The sequence below is a fragment of the Pleurodeles waltl genome, chromosome 4_1, assembly GCF_031143425.1.
Source record: "Pleurodeles waltl isolate 20211129_DDA chromosome 4_1, aPleWal1.hap1.20221129, whole genome shotgun sequence".
NCBI classification, from domain to species: Eukaryota; Metazoa; Chordata; class Amphibia; order Caudata; family Salamandridae; genus Pleurodeles; species Pleurodeles waltl.
Window position 1 is genome coordinate 937,610,124 of NC_090442.1, and position 14,610 is coordinate 937,624,733.

At 50.0% G+C, this 14,610-nt stretch overlaps 1 protein-coding gene across 1 annotated transcript in view; it reads right to left on the minus strand.

The window, feature by feature from the left end:
- Nucleotides 1-14,610, minus strand: part of IL17REL (interleukin 17 receptor E like) — a 600,388-nt gene that overhangs the window by 457,773 nt on the left and 128,005 nt on the right. The gene's annotated exons all lie outside the window — the stretch shown is intronic.

Here is a 14,610-nt window from a genome sequence, read left to right on the forward strand (position 1 = left end):
CCGCCATGATGTCACGGGGCAGCAAGTGTTAGTGCTCGTCCCGCAAATGTGCCGCACAACATGGTGTTGCCCCAAGGCAGAGAGACAAACATTCAGGTCAGCTGATTGGAGGGTGTTGCTGTTCAGAAAGGGAGACTTTATTAATATAGGGGCTGTTAGAAATGGGGTCTTTGGTTGACAGTCAGGTTACCCCCTGTTCAAGCAAGAACCCTCACTCTAGTCAGGGTAAAAGAGAATCACCCTCAGCTAACCCCTGCTTACCCCCTTGGTAGCTTGGCAGAGCAGTAGGCTTAACTTCAGAGTGCTAGATGTAAAGTATTTGTACCAACACACACAGTAACTTAATGAAAACACTACAAAATGACACAACACCAGTTTAGAAAAGTAGGAAATATTTATCTAAACAAAACAAGACCAAAACGACCACAATCCGACATACACAAGTCAAGTTATGAATTTTTAAGGATTAAACTAAAAAATAGCGCTTAGAAACACAAAGGGGCTCATTCTGAGCCCGACGGGCGGCGGGAGCCGCCCGCCTGGAGGGAGCCGCCAAATGACCGCACCGCGGTCAAAAGACCGCGGCGGCCATTCAGACATTTCCTCTGGGCCGGCGGGCGCTCTCCAAAAGAGCGCCCGCCGGCCCAGAGGAAATGCCCCTGCAACGAGGACGCCGGCTCAGAATTGAGCCGGCGTAGTTGCAGGGGTGCGACGGGTGCAGTTTGCACCCGTCGCGTATTTCAGTGTCTGCATTGCAGACACTGAAATACACAGTGGGGCCCTCTTACGGGGGCCCCTGCAGTGCCCATGCCATTGGCATGGGCACTGCAGGGGCCCCCAGGGGCCCCGCGGCACCCCCTACCGCCATCCTGTTCCTGGCGGGAGACCCGCCAGGAACAGGATGGCGGTAGGGGGTGTCAGAATCCCCATGGCTGCGGAGCGCGCTCCGCAGCCATGGAGGATTCCCCCGAGCAGCGGGAAGTCGGCGGGAGACCGCCGACTTTCCGCTTCTGACCGCGGCTGAACCGCCGCGGTCAGAATACTCGTGGGAGCACCGCCAGCCTGTTGGCGGTGCTCCCGTGGTCAGTGGCCCTGGCGGCCACCGGCCGCCAGGGTCAGAATGACCCCCAAAATGCTTCGATGAGGTGTTAACACGGCGTCATGACGGAGTCGTTCCCAACAAGCCGACACCAGCGGCGCCGGACACGGAGTCGCGTAGACCCCCAAGTACAGTACCTTTGGTGAAGAGGGAAAACAAGTCGATGCGCGAAGTCGGGGATCGCAGCGTCTGTGCCAAACGTTGAATCTGTGCACTTCGAGCGGCGTCGGTCACGACGTGGTGCGGCGACTTCCACGGAGTCGTTGACTTCAGCGGGGCTGCAGTAGTGTCGGGCCTGCGAAGGTCGTCACGTTCCAGCAAAGATCACAGACTCGGTTGCAGGCAGCGTCACCAGATTCAGCAGCGGCGTTGGTCCGAAGTCGTCTGAAGTCAATTTCCTTGGATTTCCACCAGCTTTCCTTTCAAGGGCCCAGGGACTGGATAGGGCACCACTTTTCAGAGCAGGAGGTGTTGGCAGAAAGAAGTCTTTGTTGTCCCTGAGACTTCAAAGAACAGGAGGCAAGCTCTAAATCAAGCCCTTGGAGATTTCTTCACAAGATGGAAGGCACACAAAGTCCAGTCTTTGCCCTCTTACTCTGGCAGAAGCAGCAACTGCAGGGTAGCTCTACAAAGCACAGTCACAGGCAGGGCAGCACTTCTCCTCAGCTCTTCAGCTCTTCTCTAGGCAGAGGTTCCTCTTGATGTCCAGAAGTGATCTAAAGTCTGTGGTTTTGGGTGCCCTTCTTATACCCAATTTCTCCTTTGAAGTAGGCCTACTTCAAAGCAAAGTCTCTTTTGAATGTGAAATTCTGCCTTGCCCAGGCCAGGCCCCAGGCACTCACCAGGGGGTCAAGAGACTGCATTGTGTGAGGAGAGGCATAGCCCTTTCAGGTGTAAGTGACCACTCCTCCCCTCCCTCCGATCACAGATGGCTCATCAGGAAATGCAGTCTACACCCTAGCTCCTTTTGTGTTACTGCCTAGTGTGAGATGCAACCAGCCCAACTGTCAAACTGACCCAGACAGGGAATCCCCAAACAGGCAGAGTCACAGAAATGGTATAAGCAAGAAAAGGCTCACTTTCTAAACACACAATCTTAAAATCAACTTTACTAAAAGATGTATTTTTAAATTGTGGGCTCAGAGACCCCAAACTCCACATGTCCATCCGCTCCCAAAGGGAATCTACACTTTAATCAGATTTAAAGGTAGCCCCCATATTAACCTATGAGAGGGACAGGCCTTGCAACAGTGAAAAAAGAATTTAGCAATATTTTACTGTCAGGACATATAAAACACATTACCATATGTCCTCCCTTAACCATACACTGCACCCTGCCCTTGGGGCTACCTTGGGCCTACCTTAGGGGTGTCTGACATGTAAGAAAAGGGACGGTTTATGCCTGGCAAGTGGGTAAACTTGCCAAGTCGAATTCACAGTTAAAACTGCACACACAGACACTGCAATGGCAGGTCTGAGACATGATTACAGAGCTGCTCATGTGGGTGGCACAATCAGTGCTGCAGGCCCACTAGTAGCATTTGATGTACAGGCCCTGGTACCTCCAGTGCACTTTACTAGGGACTTACTAGTAAATCAAATATGCCAATCATGGATAAACCAATCAACAATAAAATTTACACAGAGAGCAAACGCACTTTAGCACTGGTTAGCAGTGGTCAAATGCTCAGAGTTAAAAAAATCAACAGCAACAGGTCAGAATAAATAGGAGTCAGGATGCAAAAAAGATTGGGGATGACCCTGCATAAGCATAAAAGTCCAACAGGGGTGGTCTCATGTGAAAGGTAGTCCCTAACTTAATGCCCCATCCAGGTGCTGTAGCGCAGGACGACATGTTCCCTCACTTGGATTATGCAGGTATCAGTATGACTAGGTAACGAGAGGGAGGGAGGTCCCTTCAAATGGGAACGTGCAGGTAATCTATGTCGAACGCCGACAGCTGCTGCGATATGCAGCCTTTGAGTTCTGTGGTGTAAAGACCTGCCCACCCAAGGGAGATCAAGCAGAGCTGTAGTCCATCAGGCCATGGTTCAAACATTACTGTGCACTCCTTCAGGCCCCACACTCAGAGTTGTTGTTTTGACAAGGGAGAATTAGTATTGGGGCCCTTCCTACATGAACAGGCTCCAGGCCGCCTGTTTACTTGTACGGTTTCCTACCAGGTAATGCCTGTTTCTATGGCTGCAGCCAGCCTCAAGGAATGGATCAGGAGATATATGTATGGGGAGGTCTAGGACAATGCGCAGTTGGGTATATGGGACTCACCAGAATAAGTGCACCATGGACTTCGAAGGGCCGTTGCGCCCCATGGCTGCTTCATAGTGCAGCAAAGGCCTCGCTTGGAGTCAGCCAAAAGTTGATCCCTGTAGTTCTGCTTCGGGATGCACGCAGCTCCGGTGCAGTGTTGTCAGGGTCTGTGCCCTCTGGTCAGCAAAGACAATAGGTAGGGAGTAGCGGATGCTGCAGATGCCACAGTTTAGATGCATGTGCAGTGAGGTCATTTAGGCCGCACCTCCAGGTGGGTGGTGTGTTTTCAATCAGCCCCGGTTTCTCGACCCCAGCAGGCATAAAAAGCAGATTTCATGTGTGCCCTGTGCCCTGCATGCATCTAAGCAGCGTATTTCTCAGTGTAGCAACTGAATGGGCAAGATGTAGCAGGATAATTTTGCGTCCTGAAACAGAGCTTTTCACCAAGCGTGCGACTCAGCTGCTATCTTAGCCACGCCACCACCGTCGCATTTGTGATGGGGTATTCCCCTCCATCAAGACCTAAATCAGGCCATACATCTTTAATGTTTAGCCATGCTGACAATTAAAGAAATGTATGTTTGATAAAGTGAACAAGTGTTCATAGCTCTTTGTCACTCTGTAAGTAAAACAGCTTTTTTATGGGAGTGTCTGATACAGAGTAAGTCTATTTTCAGTTTCTTCTGTGAAACTTGCAGAAGAAACATGTTTGTAAGTTATTTTTCACTTTTCATTCAAATCTAGTTCAATGGTGAAAGTAGATTTTGACATGTAAAGTGGAAAGCAACTTTTACACTTTGTGCGGCGTGAAGGGCACATGGAAATAAATCAGTTCTACAGACCTGCCTTTTCACCAATGGCTTTAATTAACATATCAATTATTCGAGAAGTGTTGTGCTGTCTGTTAGACCTGTCACGTGGTGGTTGTGGTTACCCCAAATGTTTCATTTTTTTTTTCTAGGATGTTTTGCTGGTTCTCGCAAGGGGCCTACCAGCCCATGTCACTTCCCCACTGGAACCACAGTGTGAAAGTGCCATCCTTCCTTCCACCTGAAAGTAACACTCGCCTGGTTGTGCAACTTGCACCCTGGTGGCTTTTCTCTATGTCTAGGTATTGGAGCTCAACAGGATGTGCACATTTGTCCACGGACAATCTAAGATAGGAATTGAGCCTGATAGAGCACTTGCACCCTGTGGTGGCTTTAGCGAAAGTGTCCTACATGCCCAGCAAGCATGGGTGTATGCCAGGGCATACATGACCCAGAGAGTTCCAAATATCAATGCATGTTCGCACTACCTATGAGGGCTGCTCTGCCTATAAGGTAAGAAGGGAGAATGAGTCTTATTAAGTCTGTCAGCAATAGTAGATTGCAGGGGAGTAGCCTCATGATATGTAGTATCGTCGGATTCAGAATGACAAACCCCTTTGGATGGTTAAGGTGGTTTTGTCAGTGATGCCCTAGAAATGGCACTTCTAGGAAGTGGCATTTCTTGGTTCTAAAGTGGTTCAGGTGTTCTGTAAATTAGGCGGTCACTGGGGAAAAGTACATCTCTGCATTCCCCAAGTGACCGCTATAAAACTTGGGCATGCAGAACAATATATCCCTGCCATTTGGGGCCTGGATAGATAGATTGAGGGGAGAGATTTTTGACTCTTGGCCTCTCAAAGCCAGGGCATGGCCCCACTAAAGATAAAGATCTACATTCAAGAGCCTCAGATTGGACAGGGAGGAAATTTAGGGGACGCATCTGTGGTTCAAAGGAGAACCTTTTGAAACACCCCCAACTTCAAAGGAACCTTCTATTATAACTAGGGGTACTCAACATCTGCAAGGGAGAGTATCATTTATGTGATGTGGAACGAGTGCTGCTGGACCACATAGGCACACTGCAGAGGAATCTGTGTGCCCAGGAGGATAACTGTCCAAGGAGAGGATCTGAGCTCCACTTCCTGCTTTGAGACTGGCCTGGGGCTGATTGCCTGCTGCTATGTAGCATCTCAAAGGGTAACTCTCCAAGGACACGTTGGCTTGCCCCCTGTTCTCGGAGGAGGTCTCCAGGACATCAAAGATCTCCTGAGAGGGACTTACGTTGAGGACTGGTAATGTCTGGAGAGCGGTGCCCCCTGCTGTGTCCACATCATATGCTGGATTTCACCTGCCAGCAGAGGCATTGGTGTTGCCTAAGTAATGTGTCTGGAGGCCAGAATTGCCTGGTGCTGAGCTCGCCAAGGATTGCCCTCACTTCAGGTGAGTGGCCCTTCATTATGGGGACTACTGAACGCCAAAAAGTCTTGTTAGTGTGAACAGGATCCCCCGGTGTGGGACCCTGTTTGGCCCACTATTGCCAAGTGTGTCACATTTCTCTCATGTGAGCATCGGATGCATGCTCATTGTGTGCGGTGCCCTGTTTGGTTGGTTGCAACCCTCAAGGTGGGCGTACAGCCTGAATTGTGCTGTATTTGGCTACATATGGCCCAGATAAACTTGTGTTGAAGTGTGTAACCGGGAAGTCTGGTGCTTCTAAAGTCATTGCGCACTAGACAGTGTGCCTCATTTCAGAGAGGTACAGAAACCAAATTCCGAGTGTGACAGGAGGGACTAGTGTGTCTCAAGTCATTGTGTGCTAGGCATTGTGCCTTCCAGTGGGGTACGGGATGTACATCATTTGTGGGGGAATACGGGACTGTTTGGTGTGGTTCAAGTCACTATGCACAGACTAGTGCCTCTTTCAGAGGAGGTACCACATTGTGAATTGCCTTGCGAATGCACATATGGTCAGAGTGACTCGGATCATCAGACCGCTTAGTTTGTGTCTTTCACTGAGCACTTTTCATGTGGATTCGTAACTTTCTGGGGTCACTGGAGTCTTCTTACCCCCAGACGCAGCATCTTCTGGTACAGGAGGTGTGGGTCTAGTAATGTGTTGTGTACTACTGGAAGTGTTGAGTGACTTATGTCAAGAAGACCTGATGGCTTCTCTCTGTACCGGAGGTGTTGAAATTGGGAACTGTTTGGTAACACTGAACTGTCTGGCTGGACTGGGCACCTCGTTGTCTAACGGAGGCCTTGGTTACCCTCCAGCTCTGTTTTGCAGACCTCTTAGTGATCCTCCTCTGGGGACCCCGAATGACTCCTCCTTAATTGTTTACCTGCTGTTGTTTTCCCTTTCCCCTGAGACTGTCGACTAGCCGCAAGCACCCCAGTAACCAGGGAATGGTTGATGCAATATTTGGCTCATGGAGGGGCAGGATATTTGAGGCTGGTTGGTGGGTGACGGCCGCTTTGGGACCCATGGTGCTCACAAACTCAGTGGCCTCCACTATCCGGGTATCAAGGCACCCCATTGGGGTGCCAGGAGTGAGTGCATATAAGAGAGTGTGTGCACGTGTGGAAAATGGATTTCTTAATTTGGCGTGAGGGCTCAATTTTGTCCAACCCTTAGCTACATTTGTTTTATGCTACGAACAAAATTGTATGCCTTCAGCAACCCTGCTCATTTTCGTTTCTTACAAATGTGCTGGTTTCTTAGAATTGCTTTTGAAACTTTGTAGATGGGCTAACCGCCCCATGTTCTCAGAAATGTTATTTCTGTACTTGAACATCCTGTGGTTCAATGGTGTTACAGGAAACATTTGCTTGAACATGTTTGGAAATGATGACGTATGTATAATGTGGTAAAGTGGGTATTGCAATAAAGACATCGAAAGGGGGAGGGAGAGATCAGTTGCTCTTGGCCAGAGAGAATCAGTCATCGACACTCTTTGGGGTGACCCACTGCAGCAAAATAAAATGCTAACTTTAGACCTACTCCGAATCCTTGTATTCTATCTTGTAGAAATTCAGCCTCTTACAAGAAGAGACTCGTAAATTTATTTCACAAACTTGGTGGCCCGTAACGGGGACTCATGGAGATACATTTGACAGAGTAAAGAGGTTATTGCAATAAAGACATCAAAAAGGGGAGGGAGAGGTCAGTTGCTCTTGGCCAGAGACAGTCAGTCATCGACACTCTTTGAGGGTGACCTGCTGCAGCAAAATAAAATGCTAACTGGAAACCTACTTTGAGTCCTTGTATTCTATCTTGTAGAAATTCAGCCTCTTACAAGAAGAGACTCATTAACTTATTTCACACACACACCGGCTGATACCCGGGTCACAGCAGGGCACAGCACTCTTGATGTGCAGGAGTAAGGGTGGGTGAATGTGAAGGCAGCACTATGGTGCTGCTGGTCACATTTATCCTATCAGGTACTTCTTACAGTTGGCATTATGTCTTACTAGTGTGGCTTCGTCTGCAGTGCTATGCAAAAGTGTTGTAACCTTTATATGTACATTTTGCTACTAAAGTTGGGAACCGGGGTGCACCTTGATTTTATGCATTATACTGATTGCGGGGAATCTTAGGGTGGGTCTTGTGCTGACAACATTTGGCACCTTATGTGGGTGCAGGGAGGGAATGTACAGTTTTCCTTATGTGTACATACAGTAGTAGTGTTTAACACAGTTGGGTCTCATATAGTGGCTTCCATTGCAAGTTGGGGCATAGGCCCAGAGTTACATTATAACCGTACTGTTTTGACAGGGTGTGTTGAATACAATCTTTTTATACATACACTGTGTGAGAAGTCTCCTTTGTGCCATGCTGCGTAGTTGTGGCTGGGAAGTGCTGTGTCTTTGCTTTACACACTGCCTCTGTGATAAACCCGGCTGCTCTGTGCCAAGCTACCCAAAGTTGAGCACAGGTTATCCAAGAAGTGTAATCACCTATTACTAATGGGAATGGGTGGTTCTGCCTGGCTAGGGTCCTGCCTCAGCTAACCACAATGTACTGCCTCCAACACTGTCTTATAACAATACATCAGCCTTTAAAGTCAGCAAGACTAGTGTGGTGCAAATTGTGACCTTTTTAGTTGGGATGAGCAATAAAGAAGGAATTAGCACAGATGGCATAAAAATTACAGTAATAACACATTTGTTCACAAGAAGATCCCACAAAGAGGTCCAAAGGACAGAATGGTTTGATGCAGATGGGTCTTTCAGATACTAATCATTTTTCACAGCATGAGGGGAAGCTGTCCCCAGATCAGGTGGTTCCTCATTTTCATAGGGCTGAATTTGAGAGTGATCTTAGACTTCTGAGTGAGGAGCTTGACACCTGCCATCTTGGAAGAAAGAGGAAGTGATGAAAATCAACTGTTTTTGACAGGAATTCTTCCAGGAATAGGCAGAGGGAAATCTTCAATAACTGGCTAGTGCAATGGATAAAAATGGCACCTCCCCACCAACTTTTTAGAATGTTCTTGGATGAAATATCTGAAGAAGGATCTGAATTGTGCCTGACACCCTGGCAAAAAAGCCTGGAGAAGTTCTGCTCTCCACATGCATGCAGGGACTGTAACTGCTCTCCAAGTCTCACCTGGGTGGCCTCCATTTCACTGCCTCAGGAACACTAACTTCTGAAGAATGCATCCATCCTGTGTGGAAGCCCTGGCTGGTGTTAGCACAACCAAATTATAACAGCATCAAACACATGTGTAGTCAAAGAGATATGAAAGCAGATCGATGGAATAATCAATGAAGTTGGATCTGCTCTGGAAGTTAAAATTCCCACTACAGGCAAGAAACAGAAGTATTTATCAAAAATTAAATAGATGAACACATGAGAGTGACATAACCACAGAACATTTATGAATTTCATCTGGCTAGATAGGATTGAGTGGAAACATTAGTTGTCACAATACTTTTCAGGAGATGGGTACTTTAGCAAGCACCAGTAGGGACAGTGCTGGTCCACTGAATGATAATATTACTAAAATTAATAAGGGCAGAAGTGATTTTAAAACACCTTTCACCATGGGACCTACCCTTGAAGTACCCATCTACATCCTGAGGGCTGCCAAGGCCGCATATGTACAACACACTATGGCGGTCATTACAACATTGGCGGTAAAAGACCGCCAACACACCGCCGCGGAATTCCGCCACAGCTATTATGACCCACAGCACGGAATCAGCCAATATTCAGACACCCACACAAGTCCGCCACACCAAAGGTCAGTGATAAACTGGCGAAAACAAAACCTCCACTGTCACGCCATCAGAAATAAGCGCCCACACTATCACGACCCACGAATCCACACGGCGGTCTTTCAACCGCGGTATTCCATTGGTGGTACACATCGCCGCACTCAAAATACACACACATCTCCAAAACACCACCACATTGGACAATTCGAAATACACATATCTGATACACATACACATACCACTCCCACACACCCAATACAATATAAAACACACACCCACATCACCCACAAACCCCTACGACCACAATTACTGAGAGAAGGCCAGAGAGAGACACCACAAACAACTACCAAGCATCCACAGGCACACAATACCATCACCCACAGAAGTTCCACGCACCTCACACAACACACCACTAAATATCACCCCACTTATCACTACACACACCACCCCACACATCACCCACACCACCCTATGGCACGGCAAAGACACCCCAGGTTCTCGGAGGAGGAGCTCAGGGTCATGGTGGAGGAAATCGTCTGGGTAGAGCCACAGCTATTCGGATCACAGGTGCAGCACACCTCCATTGCAAAGAAGATGGAGTTATGGCGAAGAATAGTGGACAAGGTCAACGCAGTGGGACAGCACCCAAGAAATCGGGATAACATTAGGAAGAGGTGGAACGACCTACGGGGAAGGTGCGTTCCGTGGTCTCAAGACACCACCTTGCGGTTCAGCGGACTGGCGGCGGATCCCCACCTCCTCCCCCACAACTAAGAACATGGGAGTAGCAGGTCTTGGCGATTCTGCATCCTGAGGGCCTCGGAGGAGTAGCTGGAGGAATGGACTCTGGTAAGTCAAATCTTAACTATTACATCCCCCACCCTATCTGCATGCCATCACATACCCCCCACCCTCACACTCACCCCCATCACTCCAACTCCTCACAAATGTCCCAACATCACAAACCACCCATCCCAACATCAAGCCCTGCATGCAACAACAAAGCATGGACACACATCACTAAAGCATGGTCACTGCACATACCCATACATCCCCTAAAACATCATCACACAAGGTCCCACACAGGAATGCAAGCACTGGGGTACACGGTCACCCACCCATTGCACACCATGGCACACACAGATGTAATAAACATCCTTTTATACCCCTGCAGGACCCCTACCCAATGTCACCGGACAGGAGGGTCCACACATTTCCACACCACCAACAGAAGAGGCCCACAGTGATGACAGCACCTCTGTCCAACTGGATATAGATGACCAGCCCGGCCCATCGGGGACCTCGGGACAGTCCCCATCACACAGTCACAAGCCACTACAGAGATTCCCCCCTCTAGAAACACCAGCACAGCACCCACCCAGCGGGCCCATACCTCCGTCCCCAGGACACATCAATCAGCAGTGTGTCCACCACTACAGGGAATCCAGCCTAACCCACCACCCCAACAACAACAGGGACCTGGTGGCTTTGGTAGTAGGCACACGGTCCAGGGGACGGAGGCCCAGGAACACAGGGGAACTGGGAGGGCTGCTGTGCGACAGGGAGAGGACAGGCTAAGGGAACCCATTCTCCACGAGGCCCTCTCCTCCATCATGGGAGCCTACCACCACTCCCAGGAGATGATGGCAACGGTAGTGGCCAAGTTTCAGGAGACCCAGCGCCTGCAGAAGGAACAGTATTTTGGCTTCAGGGAGGAACTCAGAGCCATCAATTCCACCCTGGGCACCATCGTAGGGGTGCTGAAGGAAGTACTCAACACCAGGTTGGACACTGTGGCACTACAAGGGGCCACTGACACTAGCCTGGACGATGAACTGCCCACCACCTCCGCTGGCGCTAGTGGACAGGAGGCACCGCCACAGGACCACCACACCAGCACCCCACCCCCTGCAGAGGGAGAACCACCTCGCAAACGGTCCCTGAGATCCAGGACAAAGACAGAGAACAATGCCAAGACCCCGCCAAGGAATGAGACCACCCTGAATGTCATCATCCCACTTTGTCACCCTGTCCATCCTTAAACTGCCCCAGCTCCACTTCCTATGCCCATTTGGGCAATGCACATGTGAGACTAATAGACTGGACTCTGCCATGAACATTCCTCCGCCATCACCCCTCACCATTTTGCTACCCCCTCCAACATTGAGCACTAAAATAAACACCCTTAAAGCACAAAACAATCTGGAGTCAGTCTGTGATTTCAGAATAGTGTATTAGCAATTACAGTGTCAAAAAGCTCTTTCATTTGTAATGTCAACATACCTATGTCACACAGCTGTAGTCCATGATGAATCAAAGCAGAAGTCACATCTGTGAAATCGTAAGGGAAAGTGACAACTCAGTGACCATACACTGGGTGAAAACGACAGACAGTAGGGAGGTAGTAGTGTTAAAGTACATGTAGTAGGCAGGTATGTATTCTTAACTGTGTCTCACTGGAAATATTGCTGGATCACTGAGTCCCTGTTGTCTATGTCTTCTTCTTCTGCTTCCTCATCTTCACTGTCCACAGGCTCCACAGCTGCAACAACACCGCCATATGGACCATCCTCCTGCAGAAAAGGCACCTGTCGTCGCAAAGCTAAGTTGTGAAGCATACAGCAGGCCACGATGATCTGGCACACCTTCTTTGGTGAGTAGAATAGGGATCCACCTGTTATATGGAGGCACCTGAACCTGGCCTTCAGGAGGCCGAAGGTCCGCTCGATTATCCGCTGTGTACGCCCATGTGCCTCATTGTAACGTTCCTCTGCCCTTGCCCTGGGATTCCTCACTGGGGTCAGTAGCCATGACAGGTTGGGGTAACCAGACTCACCTGCAAATGGCGAGGGACAACTGTTAGACACACACTAATCTATAGGGATATCCCCAGACCCAGACAACCATTCCCACTGTCTTGCTTCCAGGTGCTCACCTAATAGCCAACACGGTGCCTCTGGAGTTGACCCATCACATAAGGGATGCTGCTATTCCACAGGATGTAGGCGTCATGCACTGAGCCACGGAACTTGGCATTCACATGGGAGATGTACTGGTCTGCCAAACACACCATCTGTACATTCATGGAATGATAACTCTTCTGGTTTCTGTACACCTGTTCACTCCTGCGTGGGGGGACCAAGGCCACATGTGTCCCATCAATGGCACCTATGATGTTGGGGATATGTCCCAGGGCATAGAAATCACCTTTCTCTGTAGGCAAATCTTTCACCTGAGGGAAAACGATGTACCGCTGCATGTGTTTCAGCAGGGCAGACAACACTCTGGACAACACGTTGGAAAACATAGGCTGGGACATCCCTGATGCTATGGCCACTGTTGTTTGAAATGACCCACTTGCAAGGAAATGGAGCACTGACAGCACCTGCACTTGAGGGGGATTCCTGTGGGATGGCGGATAGATGACATCAGATCTGGCTCCAGCTGGGTGCACAGTTCCTGGATTGTGGCACTGTCAAGCCTGTAGGTGATGATCACATGTCTTTCCTCCATTGTCGACAGGTCCACCAACGGTCGGTACACCAGAGGATGCTGCCATCTCCTCACATGTCCCAGCGGACGGTGCCTATGAAGGACAACAGCGAGCACGGAGTCAACCAACTCAGAGGTACGTACCCACAGCTTACACAGAACACGAATCATAATCCAAAAAGTGGCCTGTATGTGTGTTGAGTTTCGGCCTAGGTATGTGTGACGCAGTTAAAAATTAAGCCATGTGGGCCCCTGAAATGACGGCTGCCTGACCTGTAAATTGTGACAATGGGATGTGAGGTAACTGCGCTGGCGCTGTACACCATCGCGGTAGGCGGTCTAAGACCGCGGCACAATGCTGCATTGGTTAACATTGGACCCTGTCGGTCCCAGGAGCCAATGCCTATGTACTCCGGCAGTGACGGTACGCACCGCCGCAGGACGTGACCGCCATTTTCTATCTGTTCAATCACTCGATACCTGATCTTCGACAGGAGAGGACCTACACTGCAAGTGCTGCTGTGACCTCGGTCTGGAAGAGACAATGGCTCATGCGTCTGGGGAAAGGGCCCCTACCTTCACATCAGAGGAGTTGGAGAAACTGGTGGACGGGGTCCTACCCCAGTACACGCTACTCTACGGTCCTCCAGACAAACAGGTAAGTACACTGGGAGCATGCTGTATGGGCTATGCCTCTGTGGAGTGGGGTGGATGTAAGAGGGGGGGGAGATTGCGGCGTGCATGAAACAACGGTGAGTGCATGTGCCACATGGCAAGGGTAGGGATGGGGGCCAATGACTGTGACGGTGCAGTTGCTAATAAGTTTCTCTTCCCCCTGTACAATTCATGTAGGTCAGCTCCCACCAGAAAAAATATATGTGGTGTGCCATCGCCAAGGACATCCGGACCCTGTCTCCCACAGATGGAGCACCCACTGCCGGAAAAGATGGGAGGACATTCGCCGCTGGAGCAAGAAGACAGCGGAGGCTCAGCTGGGGATGGCCTCCCAACGTAGGAGGGGTGCCCGTCGCACCATGACCCCCCTGATGTTCAGCATCCTGGGGGTGGCGTACCAGGAGTTGGATGGGCGCTTGACGGCATCACAGCAGCCACAAGGGGGTGCGTACACTCTCATCCTGCTGCTTTAGCTCGCAGTGGAGGTGTCTGGGTGGGGGAGGTGGGCTGTGGGTTTCCCTAGGCCAGGGCAAGTATCCGTAGGCAAGGTCCCTCCATAAGGCAGGCCATGTGGCACCCAACTGCACCTCTGTAGAGTGCCAAGTACTCCTAATCATGCCCCTGTGTCATCCATGTGTGCAGATGTCGTCATTGGCTAGTAGGCCATTTCCCAGGAATTGAACAGTGGAGCCCAAGAGTGCCGTGTAGTGCAGGGGGCTTGTGTGTCTGTCGTGTCGCCAACTGTAGCAGTAATGCATGCATTCAACATGTCTTTCTTCTGTCATCCCCCCCCTTTTTGTGGTCTCCCTGTTCTTGTGTGCATTAGCATCATCAGGCAGAGGAGCAGTGGCACCGGAGCACAAGGGGGCTGCATCCCACATGGCCATGGAGGGCCACACTACGGACTCGGACTTCACCAGTGGGACGGAGGGCGAGGGGAGCTCCACGGCAGGGACAGGAGCTGAGACCAGCGACACAGACTCGTCCTCTGATGGGAGCTCCCTTGTGGTGGCGGCAACATCTGTGCCCCCCCATCTACAGGTACAG